Source organism: Equus caballus, chromosome 2, assembly GCF_041296265.1.
Source record: "Equus caballus isolate H_3958 breed thoroughbred chromosome 2, TB-T2T, whole genome shotgun sequence".
NCBI lineage: Eukaryota > Metazoa > Chordata > Mammalia > Perissodactyla > Equidae > Equus > Equus caballus.
In genome coordinates this window covers 76,971,008-76,997,821 of record NC_091685.1, presented here as the reverse complement: position 1 = coordinate 76,997,821, position 26,814 = coordinate 76,971,008, and the positions used below count along the sequence as shown (strand labels likewise).

At 35.2% G+C, this 26,814-nt stretch overlaps 1 protein-coding gene across 10 annotated transcripts in view; it reads right to left on the bottom strand.

Moving 5' to 3' along the window:
- The window catches only part of MARCHF1 (membrane associated ring-CH-type finger 1), a 763,974-nt gene that overhangs the window by 263,044 nt on the left and 474,116 nt on the right, over positions 1–26,814 (bottom strand). The window lies entirely within an intron of this gene.

Below are 26,814 nucleotides of genomic sequence, written 5' to 3'. Positions count from 1 at the left end.
ACCACACCATGGCTTGATGGGTGGTGTCTAGGTCCATGAACCCATGAACCCAAGGCCACTGAAGTGGAGTGGGCAAACAGGCTGGCCACTGGCTGGCCCACTTTTTCTACTTTTTAACAATACTGAACCTTATTTTGTTGCCTGTCATTTGTTATGAACAGCAGTAGTTAATCTAATCTAGATGTTTTACCTCTCAGAAAGGTGCCTTATTATTTATTTTTATAATACTTCTCGCTTATGTAGGATTTTATGTTAAAGCAATGAATTATCTTTGAACACAATCTGTCCTCTCAGTTTATAAACTCTTCAATTCTAAAATCTTGAATGAATATAAATGCCTACATAGCACTTCATATTTATACGATAGTTGATCACTTTAATTATTCCTCACCAAAATATTTTTCCTTTAAGTTATCATAACTCATTTCAGAATTTCAGTGAAATAATGATGTTGATCAGCTCCTAGCAGCACATCTTTCACCTCTTATATATGAACATGGGCTTTATCAAAGCTAATTATGCATGGCCACCCAGACGTTGAATGCACTCTCCTGTACACCTCCAGTGGAGATCATGGAAGTGTATTGGCTATTGTCATACAACAATGAGTAACACTATTTTTATAAAACTATCCTCAGTGAGTGAGCATAGGAAGTAACATATTTTGAGTCCATTCTATGCATCAAACACTGATAGGTCTTCGGTTTGTCACGAAACTTTTATAGACATCAAATGCTGATAAATGAACTAAGGTTGGCAAGTAATATGGTTTTATGAGATGTTAAAAGTAGCTGATGAAAAATTTTATTCTCTAGTTAATTTATCTATTACTTTACCTTGTTTAATTATCTAGATTATTGTCTCATAATTTAACAACTTATGTAAGGCAATTTGCAATTTTTAGTGCAATCTGGCATTGGCAATTTACTTGCGCATTATAGATCCAACAGTTACAAAGATATCTTTGGAGGGTATTAGCGTCCAACAACCATCAATGAAGATATTTCTTCTCTCTTTGGTTTGGGAAGAAGCCAACATTAGAACAATAATCACTATTAATTATGTAAAAATTTCATTTTTGAAATTTTACTTGTTGATTTTCCTTCCAGACGGAAAATTTTAAAATTATTTTATAAAGTTTTTCTCCAAATTCATGCAGTTATGAAGATGAGTTACCCTAAAGTTGCACATAAACATAGATTTCATTGAACTACAGAATATTCCATTGTCATTTATTGATTTAATAAATATTTACTGATTCTAAACATGTGCTGTATTAGGAACTAGGGTACAATATTCAGCAAAATCAACATATACCCTGATTCACAGAGTTCACAGGGGAAACAGACAAAATACAAGTAAATAAATACACTGATTAAATAATTTGAAAACATAGTGCTATGAGGAAACAGCAGGTGTTATACAGAATAAGAAGGGAGGAATTACTGTGAAAGGGTCGAAGGTTGCTATGAAGATGTAATACTTATGCTGAGCTCTGTATGTCCACGGATAATTCAGTGTATGGCGGTGTTTCCAGCAGAGGTAAGAACACGGTCAGAGGCAGCACAACAGAGAAATAATATTAACAAACCTAACTTATAAATGACAATATTTAGGTATTTTCCACAAAGAAAAACTGGGTAAAATTTATGGTTTCTTCACACCTATCTCTGCAGAATTAATGAGTACAAGGTATGTTCTATAGTCTAAGATTACATAAACATGGTCATTTTTCATATAGAAAATATGAACATCTTCATTTTTTAGAATGAAAGAGGGAATCAGTAAAAAAACTTTTTTGGGGGCTGCCATTCCCAATGGAAACTGAAAGTATTTATATTATACTCACTCTCATACCCTCTCTGAGAGGCAGAAGTAATGAATGTCTCCTTGTAGCTTAGGCTGAATGGAAGATATGTATTGGTATAGAACAGTTTATTTATTAACCTCTTCTAGCTTTAGTTGTCTTTCACTAATCAGATTTCTGATGAACACATTGACTTTTTCCCCATTGGATTAGGAGAGCCTTGGGGAGAGAGAACCAACCATTTCAGGGATCAAAAACATGCTGAAGGGGGCCAACCCGGTGGCAGAGCCATTAAGTTCCCACCTTCCACTTCGGCGGCCTGGGGTTCACTGTTTGGGATCCTGGGCGTGGACCTACGCACTGCTTATCAAGCCATGCTGTGGTAGGCATCCCACATATAAAGTAGAAGAAGATGGGCACAGATGTTAGCCCTGGGCCACTTTCTCAGCAAAAAAAGGAGGATTAGCAGCGGATGTTAGCTCAGGGCTAATCTTCCTCACACACACACACACAAAAACAAATTACTGAAGATTACAACACATGACACTTTTGTAAGATTATTCTAATCAATAACATTATAAAAATAAGAAGCTAGGTCAAATAATGTCTTTGCAATAGGTAGATTAGATTTCTACTTTAATTGACGTGATTTATAAATTCATTGAATAGATAAGTTGGTTAAAATAGTGATTAGTGAACTATTTCTGACATTGAATTGTTTCCTTTTAGATTGTAAGTTCCTTTAAGGCAAGAGTCTTCATAAAAGCAAAAAGTGCCCTCAGCTTAGCCCAATGCTTGTCACATGGTTAGCGTTCAATAAAACGCGGCTGAACAGAAAACCTTTCTGCTAGTTACAGCCAATGAAGTTAATCCTGGACATACTCCAAGGATGCTTTGTGAGTTACAGATAGTTGTTAATTCTTTGTATACTATGCATAAATTGAACCTTATTTTTCAATTTTGCAAAACTGAAGTTTAACGGACCATGCAGTTAGACATATCATCAATGAAAATAAGACCTTTCTTTTTCTTGACTGGAGACTTTTAAACCAATACAGCTAAACAAGCACAAATCTGAACTAAAATGTGGCCCTAGTCTAAGTGTGTTTATAGAATGCATGTCACTAGTGTTGATTCAGCGGGTCTGAGATGAGGCACAACTGTGGGTATTCCGTCCCCAGTAAACATAAACACACACACACACACACACACGGGCACACACACACACACACATTCTTCATGTGGTCTTGATATCCATCCTGATTGAAAACTTTCGCTTTCAGTTTATTTTTTAAATGTTCCTTGTTTCTTTAAAACTTGCTCTTAACTTTACAGAAGCATCTTGAATGATACTGGAAGAGTGAAATAAGTATGAGAAATAATTGAATCTTGATATTCATCTGGTTTTCATACCTACTTTTACCTTTTATATCATTCTTCCTTTCCTCGTTTTTCAATACAATCTAATGCTTCAGTCACTATGGAATTTTGCTCTGTAGTTATTTTGCTTATATAAACATGACTTCCAAATAATGCAGCTGAATGGAGGCACATTTCAAGGGATTAAAATGAATAATTTTAAGAAACTAACATAAGAACATATTCATTGATATGCTTAGAGTTCTTGTAAGTCAAGTAAAATTGATGTCGAGAGGGAGAAATAAGAGAGTACTTATATTAAAAATAAGAAAAATATATATTCAGTTTTATATACACAAACACACAAGATCTCAAAGACCATTTAGAAGGAAAAAAAATGGTTGGTAAAGTAACTCACTGTGGACAATAAAACATCATTTTAATTTCTCCCTCAGCCCTAAACACTGGATATTCTGGCCATGTTAATACATGTTATGTATTAGGAGAAAACGGGTCAAAAAAACAAGTACTATGGGTTCTTTTATTTGAAGACAAATTCATCAGAAACACTTATAACTTCCACATCTTGAATCTCCTGTTAAATAAAAGCAGAAGACAGACTGTGGAGGTGCTGGACAGGGAGTAGAGAGCTACTTAGACATTTGATTGAAGAAGAGAAGCACAGGCCCCTCATCCTGGTCATTCTCTTCAAATGAACATACAGGAGTGGAGAGATGCACAAGGAGCAAAGGGTTTGGGAAGGGGCACCTAGCCAGCCAGGCTAAGCAGCTCAATCACCCCTCACACCTGGGAGTGCTGGATACCACAGCTGGAACCTTTCACACCCAAAAGGACAAGAGGAAAGAACACTCAAAAAGAAAGAAACGTTTTTATCAGCATGATTTCTGACCACTAGATGCATATTTCCTCATTCTGTGTCTATTTGCTATGGATTTCCTAAGAACTTAATTTACTCGGAGAAGCTCAAAACACTTTGTGAAACACCACCACATCTTGAAAATAGTTAGATGATAAGAAGCTTTCTATCCTTACTCTGCAACATGGACGCAAAGGAGACTACAAGACCTGTTTCAGTTAAGATAAAAACCAAAATTCAAGCTGCTGGAATATCATCACATAGAGCCTAGTATAGCCACCCTGTGTCACTAGAATATTTGTGACTCTCCTTTTTGACTTACACATTTTCATACATGCCAATTTAAGCTACCCTCAGAGCAAGAAACTTCAATATGCAGAAGTTGCCAAATCTCCATACTGCTCTTTCTGCAGTGCACAGTGGCCCCTCCCTGGATTTATGGGCAGTGCACACAGGCCCAGAGTAAAGGGAAGAAGGGATGGAGATCGCTCTTCTCCCTGGACCATATGGTAATCACATATATGCCAACATTAAATACCCAAGCTTCCATTTGTAAATGCTGTTTCTGTCAGCATCACTTTTGGAAATGCAAATGTACATTATGAATTTCACTTTTTCCTTACAGATCTGTCCTGAAGAGAATGTGAGCAGCTATGTTTGCGTGTAAATTAATTAGATAAACAATTGGACCAGAGGCCCTAGCACACAGGAGATAACCCTCTCACTTTTTCCAATAGACAGGTTAATAACTCGGCCTTGCCTGACTTCCTAATTTCCTAAAACTAATTTTTCAAACAGCACATAGATTGTATCTGGCCAGTCCAGTTTTTGGTTTGGTTTCAAAAACATATTGCGTATAGCCTGGAGCAATGTGGAAATGTCAGGATTTTGTGGGTAAGTTTGAATTGTGAACAATTTAATTAAAGCCTCCAAAAGTTTAATTCAAAATGTTTGAGCACTCTGGGAATGGGATTCATTTTATAGTTAGCTTCGGTTTCTTATCTGCTTTAATGCTTGGAAGATAAATGCAGACTAGATCTAACAGCGCCTGATAAAGTCAAAACTTGTCCTAGATTACCTAGGAATATTTCTTCTTCTTTTTCTTTTTTTTTTTTTTTTTGCTACTTGTCTTTAAATATACATATATTTTTATCAACGTAATCATAGTATATTGATGGGTCACGTTGGACTAAAAAGCAAGAACAGAAGGGAGCAGAAAGGAATGTTGCATCTGTCAGAGAAAGAGCATAGGAGGCGGAGCTGGAAGGGTGCTGAGGACTCTGGCCCAGCTGGCTCAGCCTCCATCCCTCCCTCCTTCCAGATTTGGAAAGCTAAAAACTGCTTTTCCCAGATTCCCTTGCAGCTAGGGTTCTCAATGCAAATTAGCAAATTACGTGCTGTCCTGAGACTTAGAAAAGTTGAAATGAGGTCTTCTTTCTTTCACTTGTGTGGCAGTTGCTGATCTCAGTCAAGGTTGTGAAGATGTTAAGGGTCTCCAGCAGCAGCAGTGAAGCATCTGCTATTAGTTTTGTAGATGTTGAGAGGCAGTTGAGATAGTATAGGCGGGGGCTCTTGCTCCAGCATGGCCTAGGACAAATACTGATCTCAGACTTAGTACTATCCTTGGTGGGCCAGTGAGTGTAGTTCTAGGAGTACTTCCAAAAAGCTCAGGTGAAAAGTTCTTCAGCCCTTCCAACAAACTAATTCCTATTTTAACTGACTTCCTAGAGTAGTTTCCGTTTTCTGAACTAAACCCTGACTGATAAAGGGAGCGAAAGCCTGATGCCTTTCAACTTAGATCGCCTCTCCTTATAAGATCCAAGGAAATTTTCCAGGCACAGCACCCAAAGGAGCTGCCAGGTTAGAACCGAGGCTAAAGTCCAAAGTCAGGCTATTTACTAAATTCAAATCCAAACAGAAGTAAAGGAAAATAAAAAGCCAAACTGCCAAAACAAAGGTTTCAGGGAAAAGGGAAGCAGGAAAGCTAATCCATGAAGACAAAGGAAGATAACAGAAAATGGTCCAGAGGAATTTGTCAGCTGGTATTCAGCACTTCCGTGGTCTTTTTTGCAGCGTATGTGGCAATGCCTTGGTGTGGCAGAGCTTGAGCCACTTAAAGGATTCATGATGGTAAATACAGAGCTTGAGTGTGAAGATCCTTTCATATACCACACTAACAAGCTTGGAGTTTGTGTTACGGATAATGCTGAGCTATTGATGGTTTTAGAGCACTGGGTTCTATTTATGTTTTGGAAAGGCAACCTTTTGGGTGTGAGTGTGAGGAAGATTGCCGCTGAGCTAACATCTGTGTCAATCTTTGTCTATTTTGTACGTGGGATGCTGCTACAGCATGGCTTGATGAGTGGTGTGTAGGTCCATACCAGGGATATGAACCTGCAAACCCTGGGCTGCCAAAGCTGAGCACATGAACTTAATCACTACACCACCGGGCTGGCCCCTGGAAAGACAACTTTTAAGCAAAGTTCAAAACAGATTAGAAACAGTAATACCTTACAGCAAGACAATAAGACATGTCTGCAAAAAGGCAAATTAGGAGTTTACTGAAATATTACAGGGCAGATATGATGAAGGCATGAAATGAAGTGAGGACAAATTGAAAAGACGTACCTGAGGTAGATTTGATAAGACAATGATTAAGGGAGCGTAAGTACATGACCAGAAGGAATTCACTTTCTAATTTGGGCAAATGGATAAATTGTGATGCCCTTCATAAAGGTATACAATAGGCACAGAATTCATGATAATAAAGAACAAGTTAGGATTCAGCAAGGTAGAAAGTCAGGATTACATGATTCCATCAGAGACATGGCCTTGTCCCTGATGAGTTGAGATCTTGAATAAATCCCTAAATCTTCAAGCTTCTCTTGTTGGTATAATGAAGGTAATAATTTTCCTCCATAATACGTGTAAATGACGTGAGAATAAAATGAGCTAATGTTATGGTGACATAAAAAAATTAAGTTGCTTTTCTCATTATTACTATAACTCACTTGACAAAACTGAAAGGCCTAGTAAAAACTCCCAAAACTTGAAAAATAAGATATCATTTCTTTCATCTAGCTCAGCTTAAAGTTTGATCCAAAATATTATTTACTGTTTTCACCTCAGACCTAGTGATCTGGGCTACTTTTGCAAGAAAAAAAATAACATGGTGTGGAGCATGTTATTTTATTTAGGAAGACAATTGAATAAAGTAAATATAATTCAGAGCTTTCATTGGAAATGGGGACAATTACTATGGAATAATGAATTTCAGTTCATTGTGTACACCCTGGTATAACATCAGTCAGAGCTTTCCCAAAGCAATTAGAAGGAGAATACAGTGAACTGCAATTTCACCATTAGGACCATGCCCACAAGTGAGCAACAGGAACAATTGGGAGCCCTGTCTTCACTTTTCAGCCATTGTGACAAACAAAAGACAATGAACATAAGCCGTTTTATGTGTTGTCTTGTTACATTAAAAAAAAAACAAAACTAAACAGTTGCACCACGCTTTTGTACTTCACTCCTTTGATTTCAGAGAAAGAGACAATATGTTCTCTACCAGGAACAAAACAAAACATAAAATTGTACTTGTAAATCAGCACCTGAGTTAATTTCATATTTGACGTAGAAATAAAAGCATGTGAAAAACACCCTTGTTTTATGTGCATCCAAGTTGTAACTTTAGAAGAATGGTAGTGGGAATTGGTCACTTCATAAAAACCTGCCAAATAACCTCTCTAATTGAGAAATTATACAGATTGATTTCTGTCCTTCCAAATAATTTTTGTGATATACATAAATAAAATAGGACACACAAGATTTATAAGCTTGCTCAATTTCTATAAAGCGTTCTGAGAAAATGAAACTCTTTTTCACATATTGGATCCTAGTCAATCTCTTTATAGTTATACCTTGTCCTCACAGGCATATGCTCAGATCAGTGAAGCTTTCTGGATAGGCAGACCTGTGTTATTATTGTAAGTGCACATAAATACTTATATTAGTTATATTTATAGCAAATAAAAGTCCTGTATAACAGCTAGGATAATATTCTTCTCATTATTCACAATAAATGTAAAGGAATAGGTAAGACGACATCCCGAGTTCTAAAATCCCAGAGTCAGAAATCTTTCTAGACAGGCAGGCAGATGAATAGTCCAACTCGTCTATGGGTTTTGGCTATATATCTCAAACTTGAGGATTTCACATGTACTTTACAAAAGCATATATAATTAGTTTATATAAGAGTTAATATAATATGATTAGAAAAAGTTTCTTTTTCTTTATTATTACCTGGGTTAATGACAATGGAAAATTTGCTTGTAATATCTTCATCTCAGCTTTCCCATCTGTGAGATGGGAAAAATAATATAACAAAGTGTCTCTTGGAAGAAAAAATAAAAATAACTGGACTTGGCACAGTTTCCCTTGGAGTAGTCTGGTGATATACGGTAACATAGGACGGTCTTAAGCAAGATTGAATGAAACATTTATTTTGCTTCCTAGTGCCAGGCATTAGCGTGAAGCTCTCCAGGATGTTTCCAGTGATAAGTTTCCATGTAATTGAAAGGAGCTGGCTTTATAGGGACCCATCTTCAGAGCCATACCTATATGATAGTTATAATTTATTTTCTGATGCACACTTTATCTTCATCCTGTACTTCAGGGTTTGTTAAAAGATGTATCTTGTTCTATCCACTATGAGGAATAAAGTTCCACCTTTGGAATAAGGTAGACAAAGACAAGGAATGAAAAAGGTCCATTTGGTCAAGCTAACAGAGTGGTAGAAATAGTAATCATCAGGAAAGTGTCCTCCACAAAAACAGCGATACCAAGTGGACCATTGGCAACAAAGAGCACAGAGGTTGCTTGATCACAGGGCTATAACAGAAGAACATGAGAGAATTAATACAAGAAAATTATTTCTGAACTCATGAGAATTAGCCTCCTGGAAAACTCACAGAGTAATTAGAGAACAATTTGAAAAGGTCGACTTTTAGGTAGGCAAGTTGAAGCAAACCATTCTAATATGGGTTTCAATAATTGCTGTAAATATACCATAGGACTGTTTTGGAGAGATAATGAATTTTTGGTGGGGAGGGACATTAAAAACACCATATGCTTACAATCACAGAGAAGTTAAGTATCTAACTGAAAGACATACCTCTAGTTAGTGGCAGTTTCAGAATTGAAAATACCATGAATCACAGTTAGAGGCAGTATTAAGAGCTGGAAGGACTGAATTCTTGATCAAGTGCTATTAGACTTGGTCAAATTACTTAAAAATTCTGAGCCTTAATTTGCTTATGATTACATAAATAGAAGGTGGCAGAGCTAAGATTCAAATTAAGGTAATAGGAACAAAAAAATAGTTGGTGCACACACAAAAATAGTAAGATAGTAGATTTAAACACCAAAATTAAGTCATCAGATTAAACTCAATTAAAAAACAAATATTTTTCATGTAGATAAAAAAGTACATCTATTAATAAGCTACATATAAAAGACACAACTGACATATAATGATAGAGAAAAATGAAAGTATTAATAATGCAAAAAAAAAAATGTATCATACCAAAGCCACCAAAGAGAAAATTGGTGTAGCTAAACTAATATCAAAGTAGACTTCAAAGAAAGAAGTACTACTATGAATAAGGAAAAACATTTTATAATGATAAAATAGCCAATACACAATGAAGATATAAATAAAATTTTATGCAACCAATAGCATAGTTTCAAAACATATAAAGCAAAATTGACAAAATTAAAAAGGTGAATTTATAATCACAGTGGAAGATATTAACAGACCTCCCTGGAACTACTAGAACAAGCCAGCAAAAAGAACATCAGTGGGGATATAGAATATTTGAAAAACGTGATTGATAAACTTGAGCTAATTGATTTTTATAAAACTGCATTTAATAACTGTAAAATGCACATTCTTTCCAAGTACATATGGAACATTTACCAAAATTACCATTTAGTGGGACATAAAACAATCTAAACAAATTTTAAAGGATTTAAATCAATAATAAAATAACTAGAAAAATGACTGCCCAAATTTGAAAGCTAAGAAATGTACTTCTAATAGCTTATGGGTGTTAAAAAAATCTCAATGGAAATATGAAACTATTTGGAATCAAATGATAATTAAGGACCAACGTGTCCTATATCACATAAGTGATAAAGGAATAGTGACACTCAGAAGGAAATTTATAGCTTTAAAATGCCTTATATTAGAAAAGAAGAAAGCTGACATTCAATGATCTAAATATCTGTCTCAAGAAATTGGAAAATAAACAACAAATTGAACCCAAAGTAAATAAAAGAAGGAAAATAGTAAATCTAAAAGAACAAAATAATTAAATTAAAACAAATATACAAGGGCCAACACAACTGAATAGGGAAAAAATAGTTTTTCTATTTAGTCTTTCTAGTTAGTGGCAGATGGGGATAGAACAACTCGACTGCAGGAATATCCACATTCAAAAGAATGAATGTAGATCGCTACTTCAAATCATTCACAAAGATTAACTCAAAGTGACTCACAGACCTAAATGTAAGAGTTAAAACTGTAAAACTCTTGGAAGAAAATACAGGAGTAAATCTTTGTGATCTTTGGTTAAGCAGTGATTTCTTAGATAGAACGCTAATAGCAAAAGCAATAAAAGAGAAAATTGAACTCAATCAAGAAGAAATAGAGAATCTGAATAGATCACTGACAAAAAAGAGATTGAAACAGTAATCAAAAACCTCCCCCAAAAAAGAAAAGTCCAGGACTAGATGGCTTCTCTGGAGAATTCTACCAAACATTCAAAGATTTAATACCTATCAATCTCAAACTACTCCAAAAAGTTGAAGAAGACGGGATGCTTCCTAATTCATTCTAATGAGGCCAACCTTACTCTGATACCAAAACCAGGCAAGGACACCACGAAGAAGGAAAATTACAGGTCAATATTGCAGATGAACATAGATGCAAAAATTCTCAACACAATATTGGCAAACTGAATACATCAATACATTAAAAGGATCATACACCATGATCAAGTGGAATTTACACCATGGATGCAGGGATGGTTCAACATACGCAAAACAATCAATGTGATACACCACATTAAGAAAACGAGGAATAAAAACCACATGATGATTTCAATAGATGCAGAGAAAGCATTTGACAAGATCCAACATCATTTATGATAAAAACTCTAAAAAACTGGGTATAGAAGGAAAGCACCTCAACATAATAAAGGCCATATATGACATACTCACAGCCAACATCATACTTAATGATGAAAAACCAAAAACCATGCCTCCGAGAACAGGAACAAGAAAAGGGTGCCCACTCCCACCACTCCTATCCAACATAATACTGGAGGTTTTGGCCAGAGCAATTAGACTAGAAAAAGAAATAAAAGGAATGTAAATTGGAAAGGAAGAAATGAAACTCCCACTGTTTGAAGATGACATGATTCTATATATAGAAAACCCTAATGAATCCATCAGAAACCTATTAGAAATAATCAACAAGTACAGCAAAGTTGCAGGGTAAAAAATCAATTTAGAAAAATCAGTTGCATGTGTATACACTAATAGTGAACTAGCAGAAAGAGAAGTCAAGAATACAATCCCATTTACAATCACAACACAAAGAATAAAATATCTAGGAATAAATTTAAACAAGGAGGTGAAAGACCTATACTCTGAAAACTATAAGACATTATTGAAAGAAATTGAAGAAGATATAAAGAAATGGAAAGACATTCCATGCTCATAGATTGGAAGAATATATATAGTTAAAATGTCCATATTACCTAAAGCAATCTATAGGTTCAATGCAATCCCAATCAGAATCCCAAAGATATTCTTCATGGAAATAGAACAAAGAATCCTAAAATTTATATGGAACAACAAAAGATCTTGAATAGCCAAAGCAACTTGGAGAAAAAAGCACAAAGCTGGAGACATCAAAATCCTTGACTTGGAAACATACTGCAAAGCTATAATAATCAAAACAGCATGGTACTGGCACAAAAATAGACATACAGATCAATGGAACAGAATTGAAAGCAAAGAAATAAAACCACACATCTATGGACAACTAATCTTCAACAAAGAAGCCACAAACATACAATGGAGAAAGGAAAGTCTCTCCAATAAATGGTGTTGGGGAAACTGGACAGCCACACACAAAAAAATGAAAGTAGACCATTATCTCACATCGTACACAAAAAATTAACTCAAGAGGCCGGACCGTGGCCGAGTGGTTAAGTTCGCGCTCTGCTTCGGCAGCCAAGGGTTTCGCTAGTTTGGATCCTGGGTGCAGACATGGCACCGCTCATCAGGCCATGTTGAGGCAGCATCCCACATAGCACAGCCAGAAGGACCTACAACTAGAATCTACAACTATGTATTGAGGGGCTTTGGGGAGAAGATTAAGAACATTTTAAAAATAAGAAATAAAAGAAGATTGACAACAGTTGTTAGCTCAGGTGCCAATCTTAAAAAAAAAAAAATTAACTGAAAATTATTAAAGACTTGAATGTAAGACCTAAAACCATAAAACTCCTAGAAGAAAATATAGGCAGTACACTCTTTGACATCAATCTTAGCAGCATCTTCTTGAATGCCATGTCTATTCAAGCAAGGGAAGCAAAAGAAAAAATTAACAAATGGGACTACATCAGACTAAAAATCTTCTGCAAGGCAAAGAAAACCATGAACAAAATGAGAAGACAAACCACTGTCTGGGAGAAAATATTTGCAAATCATATATCCAACAAGGGGCTAATCTCCAAAATATATAAAGAACTCATACAACTCAACAACAAAAAATCAAACAACCTGGTCAAAAAATGGTCAGAGGACATGAACCAAAATTTTTCCAAAGAAGATATACGGATAGCCAACAGATGTACAAAAAGATGTTCAACATCACTAATTATTAGGAAAATGCAAATCACACCTGTCAGAATGGCTATAATCACCAAGACAAAAAATAACAAAGGTTGGAAAGGATGTGGAGAAAAGAGAAGCCTCATACACTGCTGGTGGGAATGGAAACTGATGCAGCAACTATGGAAAACAGTATGGAGATTTCTCAAAATAGTAAAAATAGAAATGTCCATGATCCAGCTATTGCACTACTGGGTATCTATCTAAAGAACTTGAAATCAGCAATTCAAAGAGATTTACATACCCCTATGTTCTTTGCAGCATTATTCACAATAGCTAAGACATGGGAGGAACCCAAGTGCCCTTCTATGGATGAATGCATACAGAAGATGTGATATATATATATATATATATATATAATGGAATACTACTCAGTCATAAAAAAGACAAAATCGTCCCATTTGCAACAATATGGATGGACCTTGAGGGTATGATGTTAAGCAAAATAAACCAGACAGAGAAAGGCAAATACTTCAGCATTTCACTCATATGTGGAACATAAACAAACACATGATAAAGAGAACAGATTAGTCATTACCATAGGGGAAGAGGGCTGAGCAGGGTGGGTGAAAGGGTAAAGGGGCACATATGTATGGTGACAGATAGAAATGAGACTACAGGTGGTGAGCACAATGCAGCCTATATAGAAATTGATAAATAATAATGTACACCTGACATTACACAATGTTATAAACCATTATGATCTTAATCAAATAATTGAAAATAAAAGGAGCTGGTCAGGTGGGAGAGTGGTTAAGTTCACGCTCCACTTTAGCAGCCTGGTGTTTGTGGGTTTTGATTCCTGGCATGGACCTACCCACCATTTATCAAGCCATGCTATGGCAGCATCCCACATACAAAATAGAGGAAGATTAGCACAGATCTTAGCTCAGTGACAATCTTCCTCAAACAAAATGAGGAAGATTGGCAACAGATGTTAGCTCACGGCCAATCTTCCTCACCAAATAAATAAAAAAATAAATAATTGAAAAAAATTTCTGAAAAAAAGGGAAAATTACTAAGTTGGATTTCATCAAAATGAAAATCTTTTGTGTTTCAAAGGATACCATCAAGAAAGTGAAAAGACAATCCACAAGCTAGGAGAAAATATTTGCATACATTTTGATATATAAAATCATATATGTAAAAGGAGATTTGTGTCCAGAATATATAAATAACTGACAACTCAGCAATAAAAAGACAATTGAATAGACATTTCTCCAAAGTTATATGGGTGGCTAATAAACATGAAAATGCTCCACATCATTGGTCATCAGGCAAATTAAAATCACAGTGACCACATCACACCCACTAGAATGGCTATAATCAAAGACAGACAGTAAAAAGTGCTGAAGAGAATATAGAGACAATGAAACCCTCATATGTTCCCAGTGGGAATTTAAAATGGTAAAGCCACTATGGAAAGCATTTCGTCAGTTCTTCCAATTGTTAAATATAGAGTTACCATGTAACCAATCAATTCCACTGGCATCTAACCAAGAAAATGAAAATATATGTTCATATAAATTCTCCTACATGAATGTTCATAACAGCATTATTCACAATAGCCAAGAAGTGAAAACAGCCCAAATTAACTGATGAATGGATAACAAAATGTAGTGTATTCATACAATGGAATACTATTTGGCAATAAAAAGAAATAAGCATTGACACATGCTACAATGGGATGAACCTCAAAAACATCAAAGAAGTCAGTCACAAAAGAACACATATTGTACAATTCCATTTGCATAAGATATCCAGAGTACACAAATCTAAAGAGACCAAGTAGATTAGTAGTTGCCTAGGCCTGGTGGGGTTGGTGGGAGGGCTGGTGAGTGACTGTTAATGGATATAAGTTTCTTCTGGGGATGCTGAAAATGTTCCAAAATTAGATTATACTGATGGTTGCACAACTCTGTAAATATACTAAAAACCCTTGAACCGTACACTTTAATTGGGTAGACTTCATAGTATTTAAAACAGATCTCAATAGAGCTGTTAAGAAAAAACCAAATATATAATAGAGAAAATTGACAAAGTATAAGATTTGTTCTTTGCAAAATCATGGTCATAACTAGCAAGAAACATCATGATAAAAAAGAGACTAGACAAAAATACCAATAATAGAAGGAAAAGATGGCACCACTATAGACATTAAAAAATAATATGACCAATTTTATTCTAATAAATTTGAGAATCCAATATCATTTTGAGAAAATGACCATATTCCTAGAAAAACAGGACAACAAAGTTGATACAGAAATGAAATAAATTCTGCTTCCCACATTTCTTAAATTTGTTGAAATCTTTTTGTTTTTGTTATGGATTTATTCCTTTTTGTATTTTTACATAACCCTTTTTGGGGATCTCAGGAAGGAAAAGAAGTGAATCACTACCCTGAGAGGGAAGTAGATATTTGAGTAGGAAGGCAAGTAGTTAAGGAAAAGAAGATGATTTGGAGAGACCCTTTGAATCTAATAAGAAAACATCACTTGGTCTCTTTTAAATAAGAAGGTAGAATAAAATCATTTTTTTATGGAGAAGCAGACTTATTTTTAATCTCCACTCTGTCTTTACTCATAAGCAGCAAAATCAAAGTATTATAGTAATACAGAGATCAGCAAAGACATTGCATAAAGACTAGGTAAAAGAACATGTTTTCTTAAATGTCTTTTACTAAGTGTCTCTGTAAAAAACTTAACATAAGCCAGTGGCACTCGAGCTAATCACAAGACATTTCAGAAAATATAGTGAATAATATGGTTCTGGGCTTCAATAAAACACTATGCATATAACTGCACTAATATTTAAGTTTATTCCGGCATAGTGAGAAGCAATAACAACATGAGCAATGTTATGCTCTTTGAATAGTGCTGGTTTGTCTAATTTCCATTGGTGAAATTACTCAACCCATGAAAACAAGACAACCAATTTTTGTTTGCAGTCTCATCGCAATATGTGTAATAAAATTTGGTTGGTGTGACAATGTGTCTGTGAAAGTTGACAAGTTGGTAACTGCAGTGTGAAAGCTATTGCATTTTTTATCTTTAAAGAATTACTGGATCGTTAAATTAAATTTTATTCCTGTAGGCTGCATTGGACACATAAAAACCAGGTGTCAAAGTTCCCATATCTGTATTAGAGTTGCTGGTTTCCTAATGTGGAATCACAAAGCTGTACTCATGGATTATGTCACCTAATAATTACAGTTCCCATTTACTATGATGATATAAAAATAATTTAACAGGCCATCAAATAAAGGTTGCTTTTGGCTTTTAACCTAAGGGATTTGCTTCATATGTTGAACAGACATTTTATTGGATGATATTGTGCTAAACAGTTAGAACAAATTAAGCCTACACAAGTGAAGCTATTAAATAACCTTATCCCTTCCTCCAGAAATGTGCTTGATGATTATTAGTACCCATGAGGACAATCACTCAGTCAATTATTTCAAATATGGATTGCAAAAGTAAGTTTTTCCTCTCCATATTCATTTTAAACACTATTTAAAATTACACTTCGTTTGAATTTAGTAGGTGCAAATAAAAATCTTAGACAAGATTACCACTCCAATATATAAATACACTAAATTGAGCTATTTCAGAGCCTAACGAATCCCCTTGGATAAGATGTTTAGCCAAAACCTAAGCTTTTCTATCTGTGAAATGGGGAATATAACATCTATAGCAGAGGGCTGTTTTGAGAATTAAAAAAAAATCTGTCTATATATACTGCTTAGAGGACACACACACATATAAAATGTGTTCAAAAAAGTGCACAAATTCAGATTTAAATATGAATCAGAATTAAACTTATTCTTAACAATCAGCATTTTTATCTTTTCCTGAATATATATTTTGAAGCACAGAAGAGTGTATTAGAGCACGGGTTCTAGAATAAGATTTAGCAGCAGGATAAATTGGGCAAGTTATCTCTTTTTTCTGCAAAATGGGGATTTTGCACATTTTACAGAGCACTGCAGTAAGGATTAAATGAGTAAACCATCAAGTGCTCAGAACAGTGCCTGGTACATAGTATGTATTTAACAAATGTTAGCTTTTGTTGTATTATTTTCCCACTGGGTGTTTTGCCAAGTGAGCAAGTACAAATACATTTACATGTATGTGTTTCCTTCCCAAAGAACATGTTTTGACGCATGGCTCCTCTTCACTGTTCACTGGGAAGGCTCATTGTTTTCTCAATAGAACCCACTTTTATGTGGCCACTTAATTATTAGAAGTGCTGCTACAGCCTACAAATATAAGACTACAGTACATGTTGGATATTAAGGTGGAACAAATTACACAAAAATATTTAGTTCTACTAACTGTAGAAAGTAAAATCTTGTATTAGTTTAAGTACATTTCGCTAAGTCAATTCCTGAAGATGATTCTGTTGACTTACTACACCAAATAAGTAATAGGTCTTTAAAAGTAAACATAACACAGAAGTTTTTTATAAATGGTTTATGCAGGGTCACAGAATGCCCCTTCCTCTTCTCTCCTAACCACCATCCTCTTTACATCACCAACTCTTTTTATTTTTTTTTAAAGATTTTATTTTTTCCTTTTTCTCCCCAAAGCCCCCCAGTACATAGTTGTATATTCTTCGTTGTGGGTCCTTTTTTTTTTTTTTTTTTTTTAGTTGTAGCATGTGGGACGCTGCCTCAGCGTGGTTTGATGAGCAGTGCCATGTCCGTGCCCAGGATTCGAACCAACGAAACACTGGGCTGCCTGCAGCAGAGCACACAGACTTAACCACTCGGCCACGGGGCCAGCCCCTACATCACCAACTCTTAACAGTCTTTGGGGAACACTTGAACTCCCACAGCAGGGTTAGGTAGCCATCCAGGGGCTCTTCTAACACCTTAGTCTACTCCTCAGCCTCCTCTTGACCTATTCATTCGTCTTTTTCACTAGATTCTTGAGGATAAGGATTATATCTTTTTAAAAAATATCATATATTTGTTACCTGGTATAGTGCTTGGCACAAAGCTGATTCTCAATAGAGAGTAGTTAAATGAATAAATGAAGATACTTCCTAAACTGGGTGGTTACTATGATTCAAATAGTTCTGAATATGTCCAATCACCCATTTCCTCCGTGATTCATTTACCCCTGTTTTGTTCCATAATAAGAGACAGCTCTGGAGTTCCAAACTATAACTCAAGAATGTACAACCCTGGATACCAAAGAATTCATTCACTAGGCAGTGTAAGAACTATAATGGAGAGTTAGTAGAGTCGTTGTTCTAGGTGAAGAATCATCGTGTTATATCATGTAACTGTCAAATACTTATATGAACAGAATATTCTCTGCGAACTGGCATGGAGGAACGGAAACATTTAGGACTCTGGATTCCTGCTCTGCTCCTTTTCTAATCTTTCCGAACCTTAATTTCTCCGTTTGTATAATGCAACACCTACTTTTAGAGTCACCATGAAGTTTTAAGACACATGTCTAAACTCTTTGGCATAGAATAGGCATTAAAAATATTACTACTGTATTATTAATTATAATGCTTTGACATATAAATTTACCTTAGAACTCTCTCATATTTGTCTTTTGAATAAGAAGATTGTTACACAGAAATAGCTCTGGATTCTTTAGTCCTACTCTGACATATTCCACTTATTTCTAGGTACAATTTTTATTTATCTATATATTTTTATGTATAAGGCCTCTCCTATTTGGGTACATACAAGTCTGCCCATTGGTCTTCAGATAATAAAATTAGGATATCTAAAAATTAATATGCTCTAAATACTATACAGATGATAAATTAAACTACTGAGAATTAAGTATCTTTCTGAGGAGCTTACAATTTAATTTATATGTAAATTAAACAGGCTTGACACATTTTGACAAAGAACACCTGTGAACGTGATCTTGTGATTTACTCCTGAGAGGAAAAGATCTCTTCGCCTGAGGAGCATTTTTAGATCAATCATTACTATTGTGAATAATCATGTTTTGACATTGTTCAGTAACTATACAATTAAAGTTAATACACTATTTTAAGCTAGCAAATGTTAATTTTTCTTCACGGTGTGATGTTCAAAGCATCAGTCTCCTCTTTGCATTCTTCAATTCAATCTGTTTCCATGACAACCATTGAGAGATATTTTTAATGATTTTATTTTCTTACAAAAACAAAGCTCTTGAAAGGCAAAATATCTTTTATTTAATTTTCTTCATTTGTTTTTTACAGTTATTCTAATAAAAATTAAGATTTCATTCATTATGGCCTTTGGCAGTACACAGAAAAGACTAAGTAATAGTGATTAAAAACAATAACTGAAAAGAATCAAATAAGAAAGAATTAAAAGGAGGAAGAAAATGAGGTAAAAACAAAAAGACAACTTCAAACTCTATCTGCTCTGACAATTTATTTTCAGAATGCATAAAGGCCATTGTGCAATAAACAGCTGGTCCACTTGCTTAGAGGCTAAAAGAAATAAGGGTGAGCCTGTTGAAAAAAAATCAATAGGTTTAATGAGAAATTTAATATACTCAAAGTCCTCTTTCTATCTACCTTTTATTTGGTTTCTGAGAGAAGTTATGTTTGTGGGGCAATACCCATCCATTTGCTATAGGCAGATGTATGATTTCCTTTAGCCTGGTAAGACTAAACATAGATGGTGAGAATAAATGGGAAGAGAGTGAGGAAGACGACTCAGGTAAATACAGACTGGTGCATGTGATTTCTTAATAAGGACAAATTTACATTTCATTGTCTTCTGTGCAGGGAAAATTATCTATAATATTTTAAACTTTTACCAAAGGCAGAATCTAATTACTACAGAATGTACATTTTATAATCATGATTTCAGTTTCCAAAACTTTACCTACGTATTTTGGTCACAGAAACCATCTCAGAATTGTTTGATCTTTAATATCAGTTCTTTCACATTTTCAGGCATATGGCATTCCTGATAAGCAGAAGAGATTTAATATAAGAGATACTGCACCTAATAGAGTTTTATAAACAAAAAACAATCTCGCTTTTGCTCAGTTCATGCTCTCTGTTCAAGCTGTTTATCCATTCCACACATTTTATTAAGTTTTTAATATATTCCAAAGACCAGGGATATAGAGGTAAATAGGACAGATCTTCCATTTTTCATCTTAAATCCTAGTTTGGAGAAACATAAAATAAGCCAACATGCATTCATACTTAAATAAACATTTTCAGATAAAGATGAGTCTATGAAAAAAGTAAGAAATCCAGAATTAGCATAGAGAGTGAATGGGTGAGGCACGGGGGGTGCAGTATTAGGAGCAAAGCTAGTCAAGGTTGTTATGGTAGATATGTCAAGTCCTGAACGAGGGAACGAGACACAGAAATATCTAGGGAAAGAAACTTTTAGGCATATAATCTAGATCCATTAGGAATACATATATGGTCCTCACTCCCACCTCCTTAATTTACATAATAAACATCATTTCCATATTACTAATTTATGAAGCAGACTACTTTCCCTCTTGGTTTAATTTTGTTAACATCTGTGCATCAAGATAATTGACTTGGATCAAATTTTATGGTCATTGATCCAAAGGATGTAATTCTTCACTCCAAATTGGTGATTAAATATTATATATTTTATTTAACATACTATACTATAATCAATTCAACCAATTCCATTGGTGAACGTTATGAACAGAAGCAAATAATCTGAAATATTTTGTTAATTTTTAATACAAATAATTCAACCTACTAGATTTGGATATGGCTATTTCCATAGCAATGATATTCATTCTACCTCATTTTTACAAGTTTTGGTATAGAATAAAGAAAAAAATCTTATCTTCATCTATTTATAGCAAAATAGACTTACTACCTGACTTACTTTCCCGTAGGTTTTCATTAAATTTTGCTCTTTTGTGATATTATTTTAAATGATAAGGTCACTTCTAATTAATTGAAGTTATACAAACTCTATGCATTTATTCATTTTCTGTAGGACATCCAGGGGATGTCAGTGCTCATTAAATCATAAAGAGTGGGATTCTAGACAAAAATGTCTCAAGGGGCTGATTTCTTCTCTAGCACACAAATGGCCAAGTGGGCTGGTTTAATATAAAACAAAGGAAATAATAGTACAGCCTACGAGCAATAAGAACAACAACAAGGAAGCTGATAATAACATGATTCCTCAATTAAAACATGTAATCAGTTTAAGCACTTCTAAAAGAAGTCAAAAAGAAAGCACATCACTTTCATTCCTGATTTTTCATATGCTAATAAGTATGGACCTGAAACTTCAAACAACTGTATTAGTTTGAAAATAAGTGCTTATAATACAATTAAACATGAATCTTTTGAGCTGCTTGTTTTAGTAATAAACACTCATCAGACTGTATAAGGAGGCATTTTGTCCAGTAGCTGCAGATTTATTTTTAAAATGTGTATTATCAATAAATTATGCCTTGTTACTAGAGAGAGTTTACAGCAAATTGGAAAAATCTCGGGATTTAAAACCAGACAGAAACTAGATCTCACTAATGCTCCCTTCTTACTTGCTACTGAGGAGAGTTACTCAAATTTTCGGAGTTATGGTATTTTCACTTGTATTATGTGAACAACAGTAACAACCTCCCATAGCTGGTCTGGTGTATAAATAACCTAGAAATTAGAAGAAGTGGGTCGGTCTGATTGGGAGTGAATTACCTAAACTCTTAACAATGTCTCCATTTCATTACCTATTCGGATAATTAAGTTTGTGTTGTGTACATCTCAGTATGGGTGGGAGTTATAATGAAACAATGGACATAAAGACTGCTTTGAAAATTATAAAGTTTTATGAACATATATCTTATTAAAAATCATTTTGGATTTGAGTTATATGCATATATATGTATTAAATACTTGTCCTTGAAAGTTTTCTTATCTAGTCTCTCCTCTGTAGTCTTTTCTAGAGCAGCAAGCACCTCACTCCAGGCCATGGTCCTAGAAGAATGGAAAATGAGCCCTGAGATAAAGAATACATGTTTGGAAGTGGCAAATCACCTCATCAAACATAGAGTGTCACTTGGTTATTTTCTACCTAACTACAGTCTATTTATAGCCTCAAAGAATCACCATTAATTATGGGAAAGTAATTTTCTCTAGACTCATTGCTGAACACATAAAATGACGTTTTTTGATCTCCCTATTTTGATTTCCATAGATTTTTTTCAACTCTATTCCTCATAAAATCCTTGACCTTCTTATTTCTGATTCTTATTATCTCCTTTGTTCTCATTTTAAACTTAATATTGGAACTCTGATTTGATTTGTACTACTTTCAGGTAGAGTTGGCATTAGGTGTTTTGTTTTTGTTTTTAACACGTAAACTTGTGTTACACAAATTTAAAAGAGAGGTTTCTTCCCTGGCACACAAGAGAGGATGCTCCCCAACCCCTTAGGTTACAAATTGAAGATAGTTGCTTAATAAGAAAAATCTCTCAAACCTCTCAATGTTCTTATTCAATTTGAAAGATTTTAAACTAAATAAATGTTTTCAGAATTTAAAGAGCAAGTCATCTGAATTGCCTTATAGATAAAACAATAAAACCCTATTATTTTTAATCAGGTCAGTTATTGAGGATGCAATGGTGAAAATGGCTATGGAATTGGCCATATTTATATATCAGTCAACGCAAAGCAGAGAATAATCTAACAGATACATACAATCATGGGATTATAAAGAAAAGGTCCTGTTTGTCTTTATGCCGCATTATAATGTATTATTATCTCATTTACAATCTTTGTGGTTAGCCAATGTATGCAATTCAAATAGTGACTGTGTTTTTCCCATTCCCAACCTAAGAGAGACATGGTAGAGTGACCCTCTAGATTTAGACTGTTGGAATCTCAGCTTCATTAGTTATTGCCTAAGTCACTTTTGGTAAGTTTTTAACTTTATGCCTCAATTACCTTCTCTGTAATATGGGGATAATAATGATCATACCTATCTCTTCAGATTGTTGTGACTATTAAAAATGAGAATACGTGTAAAACGCTTAGAAAAGCTCCTGGCACATAATAATCAGCCATCATCCTCATCCTCTTTCTTGTCACCATCCTCATAGCATCATTTTTGGATGGGAGATGATTTTATGGGAAAATTTCAAATGCTCTGGGTGCACAAAATGGAAATGTAGCACAAAAAATGCTACCTCTCAAACAAGGAATGCATTTATGGCAGAAGCTAGCTAAATATTCCCAATTTTGCTATTCTGGTCATACAGGAAATTATATTTCCATCTTTCCAATAGATACATTGGGGTATGTCATTGGTTTCTAGTCAACAGCATCCGGTAGAAGAGATACATACTACTTCCAAGCCTAACCAGGTATCTCCATGATCACCCACTCAGATTCTTTCCTTTATCTGACAAACTCAGAGGTCTTGTGTTTAAGGGAGTAGCCCTACGAGATGAGAGGAGCAGGGTTCCTTGCATTCACTGTTGGAGAGTGAAAATGACCTGAATCAGACTAAGTCATGAGCAAAAGCAAATCTTTAGCATGTGAAACCTTTGAAGTTTCTGAGTTTATTTGTTAAAGCTCCTATCCTTCATTTTCTGTACTGATTACCAAGCGAATATCTCTCAGCTTTAAATCCATTCTTCTATATTCTACCTCAAGATGCTGGAGCTTGGAGCCTTCAAATGAGATTTCTCCTTTGACATTGACCTCTTCGTCAGGTTCTGCCAATGCTAGTATTAAAGTGAACTAGAAGTCAGGAGCAGAGAGAAAGGACAGTCTCCTTCTTGCCTACCCTCTGTTTCTGTTAGTGTCATCCCAGCAACATTTCTTTAAGTCAGCAGTGGAGGGTCGGTCCACTTTCCAAGTTTTTTTTTCACACTCCCTGAACTATCTTCATTACACCATCTCCTCCCTCCCATCTGAATAGATAAGGATAGCGAAGCACATTCCCTTCAGGGGTCTGGGTCTTAGATCCTCAGGGTCCCTCCTCTGAACTCTGCAGTTTCCTGCAGCGGCTGAGAAACACCTCTCCGTGGAGTCTAGGGTGCAGTTCTGAGGGGCCTCACCTCTAGCCCTTTAGGTTCAAATAACACTAGCCTCCTCCTTTGGTTACTCTTCCTTTTGGGTGTTTGTTACTTCTCAGAGTTACTAAATTTATGTACCTTTTTGACTGTTCAGTTTTCTAAGAGCGGATTAATAATTTTCCATGTCATATTCTCTCTGTTAAAATTACTGGTGTGGTTTCTATTTTCTTGACTGTATCCCAACTTTTAGAACTATCCAAATACAGAAATTGGTAGCCAAAGCCTGTGCTACCATAACAAAAATCTGAAATACACGGCATTAGTTAATGGTTGGACAATGGGCAGCAGGGAAACTGATTTCAAAGGTAGAAAGCCATGTGTCTGCATGACGTTTTGGCAAAACTCTTGGCAAAAGTGCTATTTGATTTAACTTGAGAGGCAGACAGTGGACCTGCTTGGCTGGCAACACTCAACATAGACTGAAAAATAAAACTTAATAATGTATATTCACTGTTATTCGTCAGATTCAGCAAGGTGTTACAAGGGAAACAAGGGCTCAGGAATTAATTAGCCAGTGTGAAAGCAAATCTGACTGGCAGTAGAGAGAACCTAGAAGTTTCAGGGCTTATTGGGCAAAATGTCTGGCTTCTTCTAAACCCCAAATAGTGGGACATGACATTGATGCAGGTGTTGAGTAACAAAGGCCCAATACAAATCTACATTTGAATAAAGAGATTCAAGGCAAATACGAGATTTAGAGCTGACACTCAGTAAAACTTCTCAGTTGAATAAAGTATCTCTGGACAAAGATAATGTTAAGGATGTGGTCTTTCTGCCTATTTTTTCAAGAGTATGATCTTAAAAGAGAGACATTGGAGAAGAGAAGGCAAGGGCATCCAAGAAAAGAACTTTCCCAGGCACGTGGACCATCGGGAAGCAAATAGATTAGAACCCTACTAAGATTTCAGAGAATTGTAGTACTAAAATACCATGATCTCAGAATTAGGAGCTTTGAAATATTTAGGACTTCAAACAACTCTTTGTCCCCAATTTTTTCCCAAACAGGAAAAATTATTTTAAGCCTATACAACCCTGAACAGGCCCTTCAAAGTTGGATATGGAGAATGATAGAAAAGGAAGAACTTCCCAGAGGGCATATGCAGATGCTGGAGCGAACTATGGACAAGGGAGGTCTCCCAGCAAGCAGGGTCAGAGCCTATTCAAGGATTCTCCTCGACCTCTAGCTTAGGGGACTTTAGACTGTCAGTCCAGCAAGATTTCACCTCTAATTGCAATGTGTATCTGATTCTTTGTCTTTCCAAGCATGCATGTTTATTGTGATTTCCCTCTTCCTACTCCTCTCTTGTATATGGGGTATATCTGTATGTTGGGAGCTGGTTTCAAAATACAGATAATTTATTCACCATCATCATCATTTGATGAGGACAATAAATAACCAAGAGTCATTAGGTTTTCATGGATCACAGATTTGAGCTAAATCCAGTGACTGAAAGAATTCTGAGTTATCTCTCTTGGAAAGTAATAATCATTTTTCACGAGAGAGTGGAAACGTAACATGAATATTTGGTGACCAGAAAGGTAGACTGTGGTAGAGATGGGCTAGATGCTCACTAGTTCCATCTGCTTTTCCTGTTCAGATAGCTTCCTAACATTTATCAGTCTCCCTTGCAGTTCAGATGGAGCCATGAGACTAGGTTTTGGCAAATGGAAGGATATCCACACATTCAAGCCTGTTCCATAATAGCCCACACACGATGGCCCACTAAGTCTCTCCCCTTTTCCTCAGTGACCTAAGAGGTCATGAACTTAAGAAGATGGCATCAAAAGATGAAAAGATTCTGTATCTTTGAATCGTCATTTGGCAGTGAACCTCCAAGGAGAGCTGCCCAAGATACATGGGTCATGTCATAAGATAGACATATTTCATTTTTCCATGTTATAGAAACTGATATTTTGGGGTTATCTTATAGTGGCAGGAGGTTACTCCTTTACTACAGCATTAGCTTTGAAAAGATTAATTACTAGATTTAATTAAATTGGTAACTTGATGCCTTTTTATTTCACTAGAAGTATTTGAATGGGAAGAAAACACCATTAAGAAAGTGAGACAGTGTGGTGTAGTAGAAAAAGTCTTGCCTTTAGAAGCCTGGCTTCTACTAATCCTTTTATCATTTACTAATGAAGTGACACTGGCAAAGCAAATTAATTTCTCTGGGTCACAGTACACATCTGTAAAATGAAGTTAATATTAGGTTACCCAATTATAGGAGAAAACCAGGCCAAATGTTTGCTCAAGATTCTTCATGGTTTTGATCTATGGTTCTATGAAATAGAAATTAAGCCCCAAAGCCACTCTAATGAAAGCACAGAAGTAATTTTTTATCTTAAAATTTTTAGCTTGCATGACATCTATGAAAGTCCAGCTTTATATATAAATATTATGCAACACACATGTTTAAATGGTGTTAACTCATGCCAAGCAGTTTTATTGAAAATAACAACTCACAAAAGATCATGTTGGAGTAAGATGAAAGAGTGCAGATAACAATTTCAAAGAATCTATCCCGGAGAACATTGACTATCCAGTCATGTTGCACACATTCTGCATACCCTCTGCCCTTCCCCACAATCTAAGATGACAGAATTTAAGCAGGATTCCTACTTCTATTTCTATGTTTTGTCAACCAAAAGCCTTTCCTTTAGATGGTTTCTCTTGATATTCACTCAATAATGTTTGCTCAGGATCAGTATTTCTACGTAAAAATAATAGAAATTATCCCATAACT